This window comes from Panthera uncia, chromosome F1, assembly GCF_023721935.1.
Source record: "Panthera uncia isolate 11264 chromosome F1, Puncia_PCG_1.0, whole genome shotgun sequence".
Lineage (NCBI taxonomy): Eukaryota > Metazoa > Chordata > Mammalia > Carnivora > Felidae > Panthera > Panthera uncia.
This window is the reverse complement of record NC_064813.1, coordinates 16017231-16038573: the sequence shown is the minus strand read 5'-3', so window position 1 is coordinate 16038573 and position 21343 is coordinate 16017231. Positions and strand designations below refer to the sequence as shown.

The 21343-nt window shown below is 37.5% G+C and overlaps 1 protein-coding gene across 6 annotated transcripts in view; it reads right to left on the bottom strand.

Annotated features, from left to right (window-relative positions):
• The window catches only part of RABGAP1L (RAB GTPase activating protein 1 like), a 763363-nt gene that overhangs the window by 457293 nt on the left and 284727 nt on the right, over positions 1–21343 (bottom strand). The gene's annotated exons all lie outside the window — the stretch shown is intronic.

The following is a 21343-nucleotide window of genomic DNA, read 5'->3' as shown; positions in this document are numbered from 1 at the left end:
GAGAAAGCAACACACACCTGCCATAGGAGGAATTCTGCACACTAGCCAGTTCACAGAGGTCCTGTGTTGTCAAGAGAAGTGTTCTTGGCACAAACATCAAAGAGCAGCAACCTATGGAGGCAGAGGTGAACACCACCAAAGTGCTGTGGCTGCAAAAGCATGACAGCCAAGGCAGGAGTTAAAGAAAGGTAGATAGTACCAACTAGTTCTTGAGTATACAAGCAAGGGGGAGAACGCTGATAGGAAACAATCAGAAAAATACCATTTGAATACCTCTATACTATGATTTTACCCCTGTTATGGTTAGGAAACACAATTTGGAGACTGGTAGATAATAGAGGGAATTGTGTAATTGGAAAATACAACAAGGAGACATGACTGACCAACTTTGTTTACTGTACTCGATTTTTTGGAGGCAGTAAATTTTCTAATATTATCCTTTCTATTGCAGGGAGTTCAGTTCTCAGCACTATTTTGAAAATCACAAAAAATTATTGAAAAGTTTTCATAGAGTAAAACAAACAACATGAAGGGTACTCTCCTGGACTTAATAAAAAATCAGAAATCAGGCCAAATGCTCTTCAATGCAACTATCACATTTTTTCTTTCCCTGTCATACTTCCTAATTAGACTTACAACATTTTCATCACTCACCTGGGATGGATCTTTCTGGGTTTTCAGTTTAACATCAACAACTAAACACAAGACACAGGACAAACATTTAAGACAAATTAATGTCACAGAAGGCAAAAAATATCAATCTGCATTTTCAGTTCAACTAAATATTATTCTGGAAATGGTCCTGGATAACATTGTTCTCGATGCTGAATTTTTCAAAATCACCTAATGGGCTAGCTCATGGCTCATTTCATATGAAGAAAGTTAAAAGTCCATTTAAATAGAGTGTAGATTTTCACAAATGCTGAACTGCTCAAATAGCTCCCTTGGAAATTAAATTAACACAGCCCATTTGATTTTCAACATGTTCACATTTTAGTCATGCCTATTTTTTAGCAACCAAGCAAAAACTCAATCTCATGGTAAGATACAGAATCCTTGTAGAGACTGAAGAAAAATTTTAAATGCTTTGTCTTAATAACATTCTGGCCAGGGGTAAGCAAGGAAGGTAATAATATATCTTACATGAAAAAGGGCTAATTGTCCAACTATACAATAAACTCTTTGCAAATTGATAAGAAAAAATCTAATGGAAATATAAAGATCATAGACATTTAGTAATATAATGTGGAACAGTTCTTCAACTCAATATTTATTATGAAGTGGCCATGCCTCTTTGAGTTGTCTAGGTATTTATTACTAAAGGTGTCGTAAAGTTATTCTTGCTATACAAGAGACTATAATCTAAAATGCTGGTCCATGGTTTGACCTTAAAGTTGTGGCAACTTTTCACCGTATTCTGTGGGGCACCAGGGTGGCTCAGTCAGTTAAGCATCAGACCTCGACTTCAGCTCAGGCTATGGTCTCGCGGTTTGTGAGTTCAAGCCCCGCGTCGGGCTCTGTGCTGACAGCTCAGAGCCTGGAGCCTGCTTCAGATTCTGTCTCCCCTCCTTCTCCACCCTCTCCCACCCCCAACCACCACCACTCATACTCTGTCTGTCTCTGTCTCTTTCTCTCTCAACAATAAATAAGCATGAAAAAATTTTTTTTGTTTTCTCTTCCTAACACTTTTCAAAAGTATCCTTGTGTGTTCCCAACTGAAGATAATAATTAGAATTTAAATTTGTGATGAATAAACTTTGCTAATAAACAGAGAGTGACAGGGGCACCTGGGTGCTCAGTCGGTTAAGTGCCCTACTTTTGAGTGCAGCTCAGGTCACGATATCATTGTTCATGAGACTGAGCCCTGTGTCGAGCTCCGTAATGACAGTGCAGAGCCTGCTTGGGATTCTCTCTCTCTCCCTCTCACTCTCTGTCCCTGCTTCCACAATAAACAAGTAAACTTAAAAAAAATGTTAAAAAGAAAGAGTTACATATTTGTCATTTTCTCTTTCTAGTTTAAAATACTCCTGTGCATTAAAGAGTTAACACAGCAGGCCAGAGACTGCTATCCTTAGAAAGGCCTGCTTACAAGGCTGGCCATTTGCTGGCATTTGGGAACTTCAATTTTGGGAGGGTACCCACTATGCCCTAACTGGTAAGTGTAGTTTACTGTGCCTAAACTCTGTGCACAAACAATGCAGTTTATGTTGAACACCTACCCCTCTTCTTAGAGTCTTCAATTTTGGTACATGCTAACCAAAGGGTATCTACGTGACTAACTCTTGATAAAAACCCTGGACTTCAAAGCTCAGGACAGCTTCTCCAGTAGACGACATTTTACGTATGTTTTCACAACTTGATGCTGGAGGAATAAAGCCTGTCTTGCACAACTCAACTGGGAGAGGACTCTTGGAAGCTGGTGCCTGGATTCCTCCAGACTTTGCCCCCGTGCCTTTTTCCCTTTGCTAATTGTGCCTTGTGTCCCTTTTACTATAATAAATCACAGCCATGAATAGGACTATATGTTGAGTCCTGTGAGTCTTTTAAGCAAATCACCAAAATTGCAATGGTCTTGGGAACTCAACACAATTACTCCTAAAACACTTTTCCCCACTTTGAGAAAAGTTGATAAATATTCCATTTTAAGACCTATCAAAAATCTCTACTTCATCCTTTGCCCCCTATATATTGTCAGCCACTAAGTAGATCCTCTAGGCCTTTTTTTTTTTTTTTTTTTTTTTTTTTTAATAGTGTCACTTTCTTTCCATTTCTACCATACCCATCTCTCTGATTTCTTCCTGGTTACCACTCCCCTTACCACCTCAAGCTCAGATTATGTCAATGGACTCTCAGTCTGCTCTGACTGCCATAACAAATTACTATAGACTGGTGGGTTAAACAAAAAAACAATTTATTTCTCATGGTTCTGGAGGCTGGGAAGTCCAAGATCAAGCGGCTGGCCAATTCAGTTCCTGCTGAGAGCTCTCTTCCTGGCTTGCAGATGGCTGCCATCTTGCTGAGTCCTCACATGAGAGAGAGAGAGAGAAACACTCTGGTATCTCTTCCTCTTCTTATAAGGGTTATCAGCCCTACCATATTAGGGTACCACCCTTATGACCTCATTTAACCTTTATTACTGCCTCACAAGATTATCTCTAAATTTAGTCACACTGAGTGTTAGAAATCCAACATATGACTTGGGGGGAGTGGGGGTAGGTGGTGGGCCACAAACACTCAGTCCAAAATAGTCTTATCTGGTCTCTGTCTCCTGAAATAAATTCTGCAATCTGCAGCCAGATTAAGTTTCCTAGGAGACTGTAATCATTATGAATCTCCATGGCTCAGAGTCCACCAAGGAGGATTCTCCAACACCTATGATGTACAGAACAGGTATTTTTAACCTGGTAACCACAATATCTAACACCTGAATGGGATTTGCTTTAGAGGTCAATAAATCAGAGCTATTTATGTCAGCACCTAGTTCTTTTTTTTAATTTTTTAAAAAAATTTTATCTATTTATTTTGAGAGAGAGAGAGCATGAGTAGGGGAGGAGCAGAGAGAAGGTGAGAGAGAATCCCAAGCAGGATCCATGCAGTGAGCATAGAGCCTAACAAGGAGCTCTAACTCACAAACTGCAAGACCATGACCTAAGCTGAAATCAAGAATCAGACGCTTAAACAACTGAGCTACCCGGGAGTCCCTGTGAGCACCTACTTCTGATTCAGATATATTTAAGTCCTCTAAAAAATACAATAGCCCAGTATTAAATTCTAATAAATACTCACTCTTCTAAGATTTTGTCTAATTTATCAACATTTCTAATAAAGAAATTATCACCTTCTTAAATAAATTACTCCCTAATAGGTATAGTGGGTATTTGAAAGCAAGCTGAATATTTGTACCTTCCTTCCCCACTAGAGACAGTGAATGTTGTCTTAATATTACCCTTTGTCTCCAGTCCAAGTCATATCATAAGCTTACAATAAAATTTTTAATGCAACTAGAAAGAATATTAATTCTCTAAGAAAACTAATATATCCTTAACGCAATAATCACATTTGATTAAAAACAAGCTTCAGCAAGAAGATAGGGAAGTGCTAAATATGACTGAATTTAAACACAAAAACAACTACATAAAACAAGAATAGAAATTTAAAATCCTAGTAGATCCTTCCCAAAGAAATCCATGCAAAGTGGCTGAAATGCCCTTATATTGAATCAGTATCAATACATCAGGGTTTTTTTTTTTTCTAAATATCTGCTAAGTTTAAGCCACTATACTAATTAGTTTAGGGGATACAAAAAAGCTTAATACACAGTCAGCCCTCTTAACTAGGAAATGAGACAAATGTACAGCCAAAATCCAACTTTTGAGACTAACTTGGCAAGAGCACAATGCCAATGAAGTCATGGATTTAATCTATGTATGTTAATTAGTGCGTTCTGTCCTCTAAATGCTGCATTTTGGAATGCCCCTGAATCCAAGGAGGGCCAGGCATTACAACATGGATATAAAACTAAAAATTCATTATTACTTCTGGAAAATCAATTCAGTATCACCATCTTTGTATATAAAAGGCAGCATTACCATTTACATTGCTGATACAAATAAGGTTAAACAGACTATACACATGTAAATTTACGTTTTTAACTTAACTTTGATGCATTAGAAAGAGTGCCTTTTTTGGTTTTTTTTGAGAGAAAGAAAGAGCATTCACACATATGCACAAGTGGGGGAGAGGGAGAGAGAGAATCTTAAGCAGACTCCACAGCCCGATGAGGGGCTCGATCCCAAGACTGTGAGACCACAACTGGCGCTGAAATCAAGAGTCTGATGCTCAACCGACTGAGCTACCCAGGCACCCCCAAAAGAGTGCCTCTCTTAAGCTGTGAAATTCAGAATCCTTTTATATTTGATAATATAGAGGTGAGAAGAAGGGGGATCAAAACAGGAAATGGTACCAACTCTGTGAGATGGGGTGACGCTGAGCCAGGACATTTGGGTAAATACCTGCCAAAGGTGGCAGTAGTCCAGTGCAACTGGTGAGAAAATGAAGGTGGGCCATGTCTATAGACAGGACTTGATCATATAAGAGAGTTATAATCTAACAGTATGGTTAATGTTTGGCTGTGACTCACACTGACATAATCAGCGTCTTAAAACTGGTTCATTTGGGACGTAAGTGGAGCAGAGAACTTCTAGTGAGAGATTCCTTCTCCAGAGCCTCCAAGATCCTGCCTCTCCCCAAGGCAGAGACACTTCTGGCAAAATTTAATGCAATGATTCTCAATCCTCTGAGTGCAGAGAGAAATTACATGTAGAGCTTGTCAAAAACTTGAGTTCCAGAGACTGACATCCCAGTTATTCTTATTTAGTGAGTCTAAGATAGTTTCTGGGACTCCTCAATTCTAATAAGTACTGCCAGTGAGTATGATGTAAACTGTCCAGACTAGACTTCTTAGAAATGCTGGATTAGTGACTTAGAAAAATTAATTCACTGCAGAGAAAAGATCTAATTTACTAGAAAGTAGTAAAGATATCTTTGCTAGAAAGGTACAGGCAACAGTATGAAACTTTCTCATACTTGGTAACCAAAACACTATCCTTCATCACCAACACTTCCCTATACAATTATATAACACACAAAGATTTGAGCCTATTATCTAGGACAATAAATCAGAGCACCATTTACCTGACATTCAGCAATTTATGGAAAGCTGTTGCATAGTCACAGCTGTATTTTTCTTATTTCAGATAAAAAGAAATAAACATAAACACACACAAGCATTTGTTTGGTACAGTGACCCCAAGTAAGTATGCTCTGTTTGTAGCTTTTGAGTAAAACACTTCGTTAATCTGTAAAGTCAAGATAGTCAGTGTTTACTACAAATACTCAATTGAACACCTACCAGGTATGGCATACTACTTCGGAAGACAGGAATACAGTGGTGAACCAAAGTCTCTGCCCCCATGAAACTTACGGTTCTATTGAAATGGTTTTACCATATATACGTCAATGTCTATTCTTTTTTCTCTTCTTAAATTTTGTCTTTATATTCTTTAGGGTAATAATGTCCAATATTAGCCTAAAGAACTAACCACTACTTGAAATTCATGATATTTATACAAAAATATCTGTCTACTCCATAATATGGAACTTTAAAAATTTTACTTCAATAAAATTTGTGTAAACTAGAATTAGATAATCACCATATTTTATGCTATAACACTGCAAGATTACAAAATCAGTGTTGAAAATGAATCCATCACTAAACAAGACTGAGTAGGGTGAATTCTTATCTTTAAAAAAAAGCACACTTTTAATATATGCAATTTTGTCAACTACACCTCAATAAAGCTGGAAGATTATGAAATAAGAATATTAGACACTAAAGATGATTTCTATTTGCACTTTAATATCCTAAAGTAATTTTTCTGTAAATATGGCTGAAAGAAACATGAACTATTATTAGGAGCTTTGATAAACCTCACACACAGAGAATTATTTAACATAAAATCAGCCTATCTGCACTTTTTTTCATGTAAAACTCTCTTCCAGAATTTTAGCATAAGTCATTAGTATCCCTCCATGATAATTAAAGAGATACCTTTCATAGTATCTCTCACACACAGAAAAAGGATTCTGAAAGTTCTATTCACTTATCCTTATTCACATATATCAGGTTTGTTTAACTATTAGAGAAACACAAAGAAACTTTTAAAACAACAATGTATTACAGAGAAGTATAATAAAGAAAGGCAAAAACTGATCTTAAATCACAAAGTATTTCAGATACAGCAATATTAAAATAATCTTACAATGTATCCCACATATATGACTGTTAAACCAGAACTCAGGACCAAAAAGGTCTCTTCAAACCCTAAGATTCCATGGTTTTATAATACTGCTGAAATGGTCACATTTTCCTATCAAGGGGAAATGTGCCAATTTTCATCATGATCCTTATCAATTCTCTGACTTTGAAAATCCTTCATTAGTTTCCCAGGGATAGATGCCGAGTGAAAGAAAAGAATCAGTTTGATATATATGTCAGTATAACATTATCCGCCAAATAGTACGGGAATGGAGAAGTAGCATACAATGGAGTGGAAAGGACATGGTTTTGGTATCAGACAAAACTAGATTCAAATTCTACACATACCATCACTTAATGCATGTGAGATGACATGGATATTTGAATTTTTTTTAAAGTAGGCTTCATGCCCGGTGTGGAGCCCAACATGGGGTTTGAACTCACAACCCTAAGATTGAGACCTGAGCTGAGATCAAGCGTTGGATCCTAACTGACTGAGCCACCCAGGCACCCCAGTATTTGAATCTGGCGCTCAATTATCTCAGCTGTGAAATGAAGTTGCTAAAAAGAGATAAATATGAAGACATTTTCATGGTACTTACTATACAGTACCTGTGTTAAGTTCTTTCTCTTCACTCCAGACAATTTCATTCTCTGTGCTACCAGAGACCTAAGAGCCCTGGCTAAGTGAATGACCCAGGACATACTTGCAGCATCCCATGCCCAGGTCTCATTTTTTATTAGGCTTAGACAATGATAAACCAAGGGGGCTATTAAAAGATCATTATTAATATCTAATTCTTGAGAAACTGTGGACCATCAAAAAGAGAATAAATGACTAGACAGAAGACAAAGTTTAAGATTTCTAAGAAAATATGAATTTCAGAAATGGTAAGTTTGATGCTTTATGTAGTAAAACTCTAGGCAAGTGGCTTATAAGACTTACAACAAACATGTTTCACTGTGCGTGTCCCGAAGAAGATATGGTAAAGATCTAGCTATGTACATATTTGTTTAAGTGCACATGCACTTAAAGGGTTTTAGATCAGAAAAGCCAGAGATAGGATACTTAATTTCTTCAGGGCTGACAACAATGACTCCAGCCAGTGTTGCTAATATTTACTGGGATCTTCTCTATGCCAGGCACTATGACAGGTGATTTATATCCACTATCCCATATAGCTCCATGAAACAGATACAATTATTAGGAAACCAAGAGTCAAAGAGGTTAGGTAACATATCCAGTATTACACAGATAACAAGAGACAGAAGAAAAAATTAAAATCCAAATCAGTTTGACTCTGGAATATATGCTGAACAACTATGCTTCATTTTCTTAAGAAAACATCTCAAGAAATAATTGAAAATAAGAGAAGAGAAAACAAAACTAGATATTATCACTAGATAAAATGGGAACCAGATATTAGGTAGAGCTACAGATAGATATATAGTCATACTCAAAATGTGCTAATCAAATAAAGCAAAATCCATCTGAAGGACCATTTTGCTAGGTTCTGTTCTTGGTACTCTTCTGTTTATATCATTATTGCTGACTTGGAAGGCAACAGAAAGAGTAAGCTTTTCAAAAAACAAGATTCAAAAAGATCACATAAAACTAGAAGGAAGGGCTAGTGAGATTATATTTTATAGGGATGACAGTAAAACCCTGCAATAAGGTTCAAGAAATTGATTTTTCAGGTTCAAAAGAGAAAAGATCTGGTTGAAAAACAGTTCAGACACAACAGACTTGAAAAAGTTCACTACAAGGCTTGGGTAACACTGCTGGTCAAACAGTTAAGCATATCTGAGACTGCACTAATGGAAACACATTGTCTAGATATGGCCACTACTAGTCTCACTGTACCATGAAAGAACACACTAAGTCAGAATACTATGTCTAAGTCCAACAACTACCCTAAAGGTGTAAATTTTTGTACCTTCCTTTTTAACAGTGGGCTTACTGATACCATAGTCTGAATATCCCCATCTCACCTATAATTAGGAAGCCTCTACCTTCCTATGTACTTAGAAAACATGAACAGGTCAGAAGTCCACCGTTAAAGGGATTTGAAAAGTGCCAAAGCCCATGCATCTTGTTGTAGAGGAGCAACCATGATGATGTGATGTTTGGAAACCAAAGTAAATGGAGAAGTAGCCTTGTCGCATCCCCACCCTCTCTATCCTATAATCCTGTTTAATTTTCTTCACGGCATTTATCAAAATCCAAAACTATTTTTTACTTGTCAAGGTCTTCATTTGAAATGCTTTTTGCTTACTTCTATTTGGACATAAGCCCTATAAAAACAGAGAGTTAATCACTGATGTTTACCACCAAACTCCAAGTATTTCAAACAGTGACTTCTGCCCAAGAGGTGCTCAATAAATATCTGCTAAATAAACTCAATGAGCAAAGCGTGGAGAAATAAAGATGCTTAATTTGGGAAGAGAAGGAAGATACAAAAGCAATTTTTATATACCAGAAGAGTCATGTCACAAAGGGAAAGGATTTATTGCTGTTTTTCTCTAGACAGATGACAAAGAATCAAAATGGTGGACATTTTAAGAAAGAAGAGTTGATTGGGGGTGCCTGGTTGGCCTAGTTGGTTAATCGTCTGACTCTTGATCTCTGTGCAGGTTATGATCTCGAGGTTCATGGGATTGAGCCCTGCTTTGGGCTCTGCACTGGCAGTGCAGCGGCTGCTTGGGATTCTCTCTCTCTGTCTCTCCCCAGCTCACATGTGTGCGCACTCTTTCTCCCCCGCCCCCCAAAAATTAAATAAACAAACAATAAAAAAGAAAGAAAGAAGAGTTGGATTCACAATTAGGAAGCATCTTCTAAGTCAAAGGGGAAAAACTGAAGAGGCAACCTTACTAGTTATGAAAGGACTCTCAGAGTCTGAGTCCATAAATTATCAGTTAACTTAAAGTTCCTATAACTCAAAGTACATTAAGAATATAATAAAACTATACATGATTGAAAGAAAAGGAAGAGATGAAAGTGGTTACTTAGAAAATGTATCTTGGAGGGACCAAGAGGGCAGAACATGTGGAAGTTTTTTTTCATCTCCTGTCCGTGAAATACAGTCAGATCAACACTAAACCATCCTGCACAGCTAGAAAACTTACTTGATGATTAACACAACAATCTGCACAACCTGAACCATAGAACTAAGCAGGCATGCAGCACAGAGAGGTGAACTGGGGGAGAGAGAAACCACTGAAGGCAGGGAGCTGTTTTTGCTTGCAGAGAGAAGATGGAGATGGGGGGGCAGGGAGGGGCACAGGGAGAGTACAGGAAAATCACCACCTCACCCCACCCCACCCAAATCAGCTGGAGAGAAAGTAGAAAAGTGGAAACAGCTGCAGGGACTGAACAAAAAATGGAGAAAGGAAGGAGAGGGTTTAAATTCCATTAAGACTCTCTAAAGGTCTTCGTACTCTGGAGTACAGAGTCTGAAACTCTGTGGCTTGATATGTGGTGGTGCTCTGGTGGGAAGGGCAGATCCCAAAGAGTGGAGAGCAAGGTCGGAGGGGTCCCCAGGCCACACAGAGAGAGGCGGTACCCCTGCTGGGAGGACATTTGATAGAGTCTGTGCAGGCAAAGTCCCAGGAGATCCTAGAACAACCACATTCACTGGTGCTGGAACAAGGATGTTAAGGGTGAAGCCTGGTACCATATGGGTGTTGTGATTTACCATAATCCCTGAAATGCTGCTACAGGATCACATGAACTTTTTCTGGGGCGGGCTGGGACCCAGCTGCGGTCTCTGGGCATTGGCAGCAGCACAGCCCTATGAACGTTCCTGGGTGCAGCCAGCACCCAGCCAATGCTCGATGACACCCTCCTCCATAAGGTGTGAGCAGGTCAAAGCCACAGTCCCTCAGAAGTGAGGGGTTTGGAAACACAGACACATCTGAGATAAAATTCAGGAGGGAGGTGCCACCTGGCAACCTGACAGCTTGGTCACAGACAGCATGAAAGCGGGGAATGAACAGAAGCTGGAGACAAAGGATAGGTGCGTGATTGCAGATCGGGGAGAACAAAGTTCCAATACTAGAGAATGGGTAGCTGGGTGTTGCCATTTCCACCCATCCTGCGCATGCACATACACACCTACAAATACCACAACAATCCACCCCAGTAAGCTAAGCAGCGCCATCTAGTGGAGAACGGAGGCATTACACTAAGCCCTGCCCAACTGGGCCAACCTTGCGCTTAAAGAACACCAAAGTCTCTTCACCTGCTTAGTTCACAGACTATAAAGCGCTCCAAAGTTTGACTTCTAGGGGAAAACAAAATAACTTCGATAATATTTCAGTCTGTTTGTTGGTCCATCTATTCAACTTTCTTTTTTTTTTTTCTTTTTCATTTTTCTTTTTCTTGAATACAGAAAGAAAAAATTTATTTTTATTTTCAATTTTTATTAAAAATATTTTTCTTTAGGGGCACCTGGGTGACTCAGTTGGTTAAGCGTCCAACTTAAACTCAGGTCATGATCTCGCGGTCCATGAGTTCGAGCCCCGCTCGGGCTCTGGGTTGATGGCTCAGAGCCTGGAGCCTGCTTCAGATTCTGTGTCTCCCTCTCTCTTTGCCCCTTCCCCGCTCATGCTCTCTCTCTGTCTCAAAAATAAATAAACGTTAATAAAAATTTTTTTTTAATATTTTTAATTTTTTTTCTACTAGATTTTTTACTTTTGTGTAAATTTTTTCAAATTCTATTTTACTTCCATCATTTCATTTTATTCTATTTCAGTGTATTCACTTTTTAAAATTTTCAAACAATTTCTTTTTTTCCTTTCCCTTTTTTTCTCTAATCTATCAAGCCTCTTTCAACACCCAGAGCAAAACACACTTAGGATCTAGCATCATTTATTTGATTGTGTGTGTTGTTTTCAATTTTTTAATTTTTTTTACTTCATTAATTCCTTTTCTCCCTTCAAAATGACAAAACGAAGGAATTCACTCCCCCCCCCCCCAAAAAAACAGGAAGAAACGACAGTCAGGGGACTTAACCAACACAGATATAAGCAAGATGTCTGAACCAGAATTTAGAATCATGGTAATAAGAATACTACCTGGAGTCAAAAATACATTAGAACCCTTTTCTGCAGAGATAAAAGAAGTTAAAGCATGTCAGGATGACATAAAAAAATGCTACAACTGAGCTGCAATCTTGAAGAGATGCCATGGTGGCAAGGATAGATTAGGCAGAGCAGAGAACCACAATACAGAGGACAAAATTATGGAGAATAATGAAGCAGAAAAAAAGAAAAAGACTAAGGCAAAAGAGCATGATTTAAGAATTAGAGAAATTAAAAAAAAAAGGAATTAGAGAAATCAGTGACTCATTAAACAGTAACAACATCAGAATCATAGCGGTCTCAGAAGATGAAGAGAGAGAAAAAGGGGTAGAAGAGTTATGTGAGCAAATCACAGTGGAAAACTTTCCTAACCTGGGGAAAGACACAGACATAAAAATCCAGGAAGCACAGAGGACTCCAATTATATTCAACAAAAGCCAACCATCAACAAGGCATATCATAGTCAAATTCACAAAATACTCAGGCAAGGAAAGAATCATGAAAACAGCAAGGAAAAAAAAATTCCTTAACCTACAAGGGAAGACAGATCAGGTTTGCAGCAGACCTATCCACAGAAACTTGGCAGGCCAGAAAGGAGTGGCAGGATATATTCAATGTACTGAATTGGAAAAATATGCAGCCAAGAATTCTTTATCCAGAAAGGCTGTCATTTAAAATAGAAGGAGAGATCAAAAGTTTCCCAGCCAAACAAAAATTAAAGGAGTTTGTGACCACTAAACCAGCCCTGCAAGAAATTTTAAGGGGGACTTTCTGAGGGGAGAAAAGATGAAAAAAAAAAAAACAAAACAACAAATAAATAAATACCTAAAGTAACAAAGATTAGAAAGGAGTAGAGAACACAACCAGAAACTTCAACTGTACAAGCAAAATAATGGCAATAAAATCATATCTTTCAGTACTCACTCAATGTCAATGGACTAAATGCTCCAATCAAAAGACACAGGATAACAGAATGGATAAGAAAATAAGATTCATCTATATGCTGTTTACAAGAGACCCACTTTAGACCTAAAGACACCTTCAGATTGAAAGTAAGGGGACGGAGAACCATCTATCATCCTAACAATTAGCAAAAGAAAGCCAGAGTAGCCATACTAATACCAAACAATCTAGACTTCAAAATAAAGACTGTAACAAGAGATGAAGAAGGGCATTGTATCATGATCAAGGGGTCTATCCACCAAGACCTAACAATTATAAACATTTATGCTTCAAATGTGAAAGCACCCAAATATATAAATCAATTAATCACAAACATAAAGAAACTCATTGATAATAATACCATAATAGTAGGGGACTTCAACACCCCATGTACAGTAATAGATCATCTAATCAGAAAATCAACAAGGAAACAATGGCTTTGAATGACACATTGGATCTGATGGACTTAACAGATATATTCAGAACATTTCATCCTAAGACAGAATATACATTCTTCTGCAGTGCACACAGAACGTCCTCCAGAATAGACCACACACCGGGATACAAATCAGCCCTCAACAAGTACAAAAAAATCAAGATCATACCATGAATATCTTCAGACCACAACACTATGAACCTCGAAATCAACCACAAGAAAAATGTGGAAAGGTAACAAATACTTGGAGACTAAAGAACATCCTTCTAAAGAATGAATAGGCTGACCAAGAAGTTAAAGAGGAAATTAAAAAGTACATGGAAGCTAATTAAAATGATAACACCACAGCCCAAAACCTCTGGGATGCAACAAAGGCAGTAATAAGAGGAAAGTATATAGCATTCAGGCCTAAGGAAGGAAGAAAGGTCTCAGATACACAACCTAACCTTATACCTTTAAGAGCCTGAAAAAGAACAGAAAATAAAACCCCAAACCAGCAGAAGACAAGAAATAATAAAGACCAGAGCAGAAATTAATGCTATTGAAACCAAAAACAGGAAAACAAAAAACAAAAAACAAAAAAAACACAGAACAGATCAATGAAACCAGAAGCTGGTTCTTTGAAAGAATGAAGAAAATTGTAAACCACCAGCCAGTTTGACTAAAAAGAAAAAGGAAATGACCCAAATAACTAAAATCAAGAATGAAAGAGGAGAGGTCACAACCAACACAGCAGAAATACAAACAATAATAAGAGAATATTATGAGCAATTATACGCCAATAAAGTGGGCAATCTGGAAGAAATGAACAAATTCCTAGAAACATATACACTACCAAAACTGAAACAGGAAGAAATAGAAAATTTGAACAGACCCAAACCAGTAAAGAAATCGAATTAGTAATCAAAAATCTCCCAAAAAACAAGAGTCCAGGGCCAGATGGCTTTCCAGGGGAATTCTACCAAACATTTAAGGATGAGTTAACACCTATTTTCTTGAAGCTGTTCCAAAAAATAGAAATGGAGGGAAAACTTCCAAACCCTTTCTATGAAGTCAGCATTACCTTGATTCCAAAACCAGATAGAGACCCCACTAAAAAGGAGAACTATAGACCAATTTCAATGCTGAACATGGATGCAAAAATCCTCAACAAGATATTAGCCAACCACATCCAACAATACATTAAAAATTATTCACCACGATGAAGCGGGATTTATACATGGGACGCAGGCCTGGTTCAATATCTGCAAAACAATTAACGTGATTCACCACATCAATAAAAGATGCATCCTCTCAATAGATGCAGAGAAAGCACTTGACAAAATACAGCATCCTTTCTTGATAAAAACCCTCAAGAAAGTAGGGATAGAAGGAGCATACCTCGAGATCATAAAAGCCATAGATGAACAACCCAACGCTAATATCATCCTCAATGGGGAAAAACTGAGAGCTTTCCTGCTAAGGTCAGGAACAAGACAGGGATGTCCACTCTTGCCACTGTTGTTCAACATAGTATTAGAAGTCTTAGCTTCTGCAATCAGACAACACAAAGAAATAAAAGGCATCCAAATTGGCCAGGAAGAGGTCAAACTTTCACTCTTCACAGATGACATGATATTTTATATGGAAAACCCAAAAGATTCCACCAAAAAACTGCTAGAATTGATTCATGAATTCAGCAAAGCTGCAGGATATAAAATAAATGCAAAGAAATTGGTTGCATTCCTATATACCAACAATAAAGCAACGAAAAGAGATATCAGGGAATCAATTCCATTTACAATTGCACCAAAAACCATAAAATACCTAGGAATAAATCTAACCAAAGAGATGAAAAATCTATTCACTGAAAACTATAGAAAGCTTATGAAAGAAATTGAAGAAGACACAAAAAAATGGAAAAAGATTCCAAGCTCCTGGATAGGAAGAACAAATATTGTTAAAATGTCAATACTACCCAAAGCAATCTACATATTCAATAAAATGACTATCAAAATAACACTAGCATTCTTCACAGAGCTAGAACAAACAATCCTAAAATTTGTATGGAACTAGAAAAGCCCTCAAACAGCCAAAGCAATCTTGAAAAAGAAAACCAAAGCAGGAGGCATCACAATCCCAGACTTCAAGCTGTACTACAAAGCTGTAATCATCAAGACAGTATGATACTGGCACAAGAACAGACACTCAGATCAATGGAACAGAATAGAGACCCCAGATATGGACCCACAAACATATGGCCACCTAATCTTTGACAAAGCAGGAAAGAATATCCAATGGAATAAAGACAGTCTCTTCAGCAAGTGGTGCTGGGAAAACTGGGCAACGACATGCAGTAAAATGAACCTGGACCATTTCTCACACCAGACACAAAAATAAACTCAAAATGGATGAAAGACCTAAATGTAAGACAGGAAGCCATCAAAATCCTAGAGGAGAAAGCAAGCAAAAACCTCTTTGACCTCGGCTGCAGCAACTTCTTACTCAACACGTCTCCGAAGTCAAGGGAAACAAAAGCAAAAATGAACTACTGGGACCTCATCAAAATAAAAAGCTTCTGCACAGCAAAGGAAACAATCAGCAAAACTATAAGGCAACTGACGGAATGGGAGAAGATATTTGCAAATGACATATCAGATAAAGGGTTAGTATCCAAATCTATAGAGAACTTATCAAACTCAACACCCACAAAACAAATAATCCAGTGAAGAAATGGGCAAAGGCATGAATAGACACTTCTCCAAAGAAGACATCCAGATGGCCAACCAACATGTGAAAAAATGCTCAACATCACTCATCATCAGGGAAACAGAAATCAAAATCACAATGAGATACCACCTCACACCTGTCAGAATGGTTAACAGTAACAAGTCAGGCACAACAGATGTTGGCGAGGATGCGGAGAAAGAGGGTCTCTTTGGCACTGCTGGTGGGAATGCAAGCTGGTTGCAGCAACTCTGGAAAACAGTATGGAGGTTCCTCAAAAAACTAAAAATAGTTGCACCCAGCAATTGCACTATTAGGTATTTATCCAAGGGAGACACGTGTGCTGTTTCAAAGGGGCACGCTAACCCCAACGTTAATAACAGCACTATCGACAATAGCCAAAGTATGGAAACAGCCCAGATGTCCATCAATGGATGAATGGATAAAGAAGATGTGGTATATACATACAATGGAGTATTACTCGGCAATCAAAAAGAATGAAATCTTGCCATTTGCAACTATGGATGGAACTGGAGGGTACTGGGCTAAGCAAAATTAGTCAGAGAAAGACAAATATCATATGACTTCATTCATATGAGGAGTTTAAGATACAAAACAGATGAACATAAGGGAAGAGAAACAAAAATAACATGAAAACGGGGGGGGGGGGGGGAAAAAATAAGAGATTCTTAAATATGGAGAACAAACAGAGGGGGGATGTTGTGGGAGGGGGTATGGGCTAAATGGGTAAGGAGCATTGAGGAATCTACTCCTGAGATCATTGTTGCACTATATGCTAACTAACCTGGATGTAAATTTAAAAAAAGAAAAAAGAAAAAGAAAAAATGTATCTTAAAGACAGTAAAAAAAGAATCAGTACAAACTGGATTACAAATCACATGAGGAGTGAAGGAGAAGAAAAAGTCCTGAAAGTCTTTTTTCAATGAGCATTTATTAAATACACAGAGCAACAAACTGGAAATCTAGGAAGATACCGGTACCAGTGAAATTAATAAGAAAGCAAAACAAAACAGAAAAGATGGTCAGTTTAAGTTGGCAATAATGAAATCCCTTTGTAACTCTTCAGGTTTCAATTTTTATGAGAAATCCAGAATAAGAAGAAGGCAGATACATCTGACTGAAGAACAGGTACAAGCCAGATTTAGAGAGCTTCATTTCAGAATAATTACTAAAAGGATGGTAGTTGAATCCTTGAGAATGGATGAGTTTTCTGTAGGAATATTCAGAGTACAATAAATTAGGGACGGGGAGAGCATCACAAAATTGTATCTCTGTAAGATCATTTTTAAATGTCATCCAATCATTCATTTGTCCTTGGGCAGAACTGCACTTAAATAAAAACTCCAAAGGTCATTATCTTTCATTTTATCTTATCTTTAAACTCTCCACCAAAAGGCATTCTTAAAAATCTCCTGCAAAATATATCCCTAATGTTAAAATACATTTATTAAAATCTTTCTATATTTTCAATGTAGTTTCAGAACACAAAGAGTAAATTTTCTTATAGTAAGTGAAATTAAATAATCAAACATTAAATTATATCTCATTTGTTAAATGGATAAGCAGAAGGACTTATACACTTTTTTCTTGGTCTTATAAAAATGTATCATTCAGAGCACGTGGGTGGCTCAGTCTGTTGAGTGTCCAACTCTTGATTTTTGCTCAGGGTATGATCTAAAGTTCGTGATTTTGAGCCCCATGTCGGGCTCTGAACTGACAGCATGGAGCCTGCTTAGGATTCTCTCTCTCTCCCTCTGTCCCTCCCCTGCTCACATGCTCGCTCGCTTTCTCACTGTCTCTCTCTCAAAATAAATAAATATAATAAACTTAAATAAATATGTATAACTCAATATACAGCATAAGCTTAGAAGAAAACATTTTCTTCAGACAAGTCCAAAAGATCTATTTGTATTACATCAAATCAAGTTCTTATCCAACAGTGAAAAAAGGTTTCTGAATTTCCATAAATGCCCTGGTGTTCTAAAATAAGCAGTATCTTTCTGAATCAACTTAAACAGGATATTATAATTCATGATATTTGAATTATGAAGATTTAGGGTTTTTTCCCAAATTGTGATTTGTTGTTGTTATTCTCTTCTCAACCTTATACAATCATAAAGAATGTTAAAATAAATACAAAAATTAGCAGAAAACTAGGCTGTACAAGTTCTAGAGCATCTTTGTAATTTAGCCATTTGGAATTCTGGAACCTTAAAATTAGTAAATAGTTTGCAATTAGTAATCTGGAGGAAAAGGAGAGGCAAATGTTAAATACTCTTATCAAAATTATATAACTGAAACTGTTGTTTAGAAGAAATCAACATAAGTGGTAAAGTATTTTCAAATGATAGGTCTACTGCTATAAAAATAAGTCTAATCTCATCAAAAAGGCCTATGTTCAAAGCTATTTCTATGAGCATGGAAAGAACTGAATAACTCTCCCTGGTTTATACTGTATCTCGCCAATACCTTAAAAAACTAACACTACACATATTCTAGTAAATTTCAATATAACATAACGTATAGAAAAGAGTTAATATAGCTGGGCTGAGACTATCTTTGGAACAGCCTCCTTGCAAGGTTGGCTCTTGGATGGCTTCCGGGAATGTGGCTGATAAACAGTTTCTCACCACGATATAAAACTTTCCCTAAATTATCATGTCTGGACTGTTACACAAACAATATGGTTTACGCTAAATATCTGCCTTCCTTCCAGAAGTTGGAAATTTTGGTTGGTGCAAGGCAGAGGGTACCTACATGACCAGCCTCCAGTAAAACCCTAGAGGACTGAGTCACTAATGAGCTTCAATGGTCCACAATACTTTGCACATGTCACAACTCATTGGAGGAATGAAGTGTGTGCTGTGTGACTTCACTGGGAGAGGACTTTTAAATGCTTCTGTCTGATTCCCTTCACTAGTTTTGCTTTGTTTTCTTTTGGTATAATAAATCTTTGCCATGAGTACAACCATATGCTAAATCTTATGAGTCCCTTCAACAAATCACCAAACCTGGGGTGGTTTGGGGGACCCATAACCAATATGGTTTGAGATCGTTTGATTCTTCAAAAGTAGTTATCTGGATTTACACATAAAAATATTCATTGCATTTGCAGATGGTAAAAGTTTAAATACACTGAAAGATACAATGAAGTTTTAAAAAGGCTGGAACAACTGAGCCAACTCTAACAAGATGAAATTTAAAGGAGATAAAGATAAAATTGTGTTTTCAAAATCCACAAACTATTGTACATGTAGGAAGAAGGAACAAATAATTAAGCAGGTGCAAAAAAAACTTAGGCTTTATTGAAAATAAGCTCAATATGTTAAGTGATAAAATATAACTACCAAAGGTACCTAATTTACTTCTATGCTGAATAGAAGCTCAATAAATATATAATAAATGTTATATAAACCAAGGAAGAATGACAACTCCATTCTCTTTTGTTAATGGTCATATCACATACAGAACATTATTCAGCTCTGAGCACCATTTAAAGAAGGATATATTAGAGCACATGCAGGGAAAAAACTAGTGATGAGCTTTAAAACCATATTTTAGGAGTAATGGATCAAGAGTAAGATAAGGCTTTTCTAAGAAACAACGGCTCTATTAATGGATACACAAGGTTCTTGGGCAAAATAGAAATTTTAAATTCTTTCTAGGTAATCATGGTGGGAAAAAGTCAGAAAGACATTCATTTCAGCTGAATAAAATAAAAATTATCCCAAATCCAAAGCTACCCCAAAACGCATTTGCCCTCTGTTAAAATATGTATTCAAAGCCTACGAGTCCACTGAATGTGGATTTTAGAAGGAAGAATTTAATTAGAATAGATACCTATACACAACTGAGTTGGGCAGGGAAAGGGGTAAGGGAAAAGACCCAAAAATACAGTTAATCTGGACAATTTCACCCAACAAATGTATGACTTACCAATTAGCATTTTATACTCAGCTCAACAAATGATTAAATGGCCACTATATATAAGACACTCTGAGGAAATAGATGTAAAAGACACAATGAGAGGGTACCTAGGTGGTTCAGTCAGTTAAGCATCCGACTCTCAATTTTGGCTCAGTTCATGATCCCCAGGTCAAGAGATTGGGTCCCACATTAGGCTTCGTGCTGGGTGTGGAGCCTGCATGAGATTCTCTCTCCCTCTCCCTCTTCCCCACATGCACATGTATGCACATGCTTTCTGTCTTGCTCTAAAAACAAAACAAAACAAAACAAAACAAAAAACAAAAAACAAAAACACACACACACACAAAAACAAAAAATCAAAACGAACAAACAAAAAAACCACAACGAGGAGAAAAGGTGCAGACTTATAAGCGTCCCCTGCTCCTTAGACATTCATACCAGGTATGACTTCTACAAAGTAGTAAAACCACTCAATTGTCTACCAGAGCTCCAGTCACCACAGTGGGAATTATACCCATGGTTTTGTAGGTTAGGGAAAGCCTTAGTATCAAAACTAGGCCTGGGGTTCTCAGCCCTCAACAGCTGGTCTTGATGTCCACATACATTCCAAGGATGCAGGGTTTGAAAGTCTCCACTTATAAAAAGATCCTCCCCTACTTTGAGAGGCCAGCAAGGATATTATTTCTGTAACAGAGGCTGAAGAGTACAATTTAAAACATGTCCTAAATCTTTCTCAAACTCCAGTATATAAATGGTCATGTGGCACACAGAGCACACAAACAGGAAATGCTGAGGACAGCACCAACAATGGGAGAACAGCACTGACCGAATTCAGTGTTTTTAAAAATAATACACGGTCTTAAAGCAGGAGCACAAAGTAAATGATAAGCTATTAAAAATGAGAAGATGTGGGGCGCCTGGGTGGCTCAGTCAGTTGAGCATCCAACTTCGGCTCAGGTCATGATCTCACGGTCTGTGAGTTCGAGCCCTGCGTTGGGCTCTGTGCTGACAGCTCAGAGCCTTGAGTCTGCTTCCAATCCTGTGTCTCCCTCTCTCTCTGCCCCTCCCCCACTCTCACTTTGTCTCACTCTGTCTCTCAAAAATAAATAAATATAAAATAAAAAAAAGAGAAGATCTGAGCTAAAAGATTTTTAAAATTAAAAACTTTGGGCACTTTGGTTTAAATGCAGCTGAACAGATCCGTCCTAGTTACCTTCTTTTTTCTTAAAGTGGGGAAGAAAAATACCATAAAACACCACATTAACAAAGCAACCTCTAATCGGAGCTAGGAGGCAATAAAGTGAAAAATTAATTACCTTAATTTACTTGTTAATGTAGAACTGCTCCTGGCAAGTTGGGAGCGAAACAACCTGGTTTGATAGTTATTGGTGTGAAGATAAACTGGCTCGTTC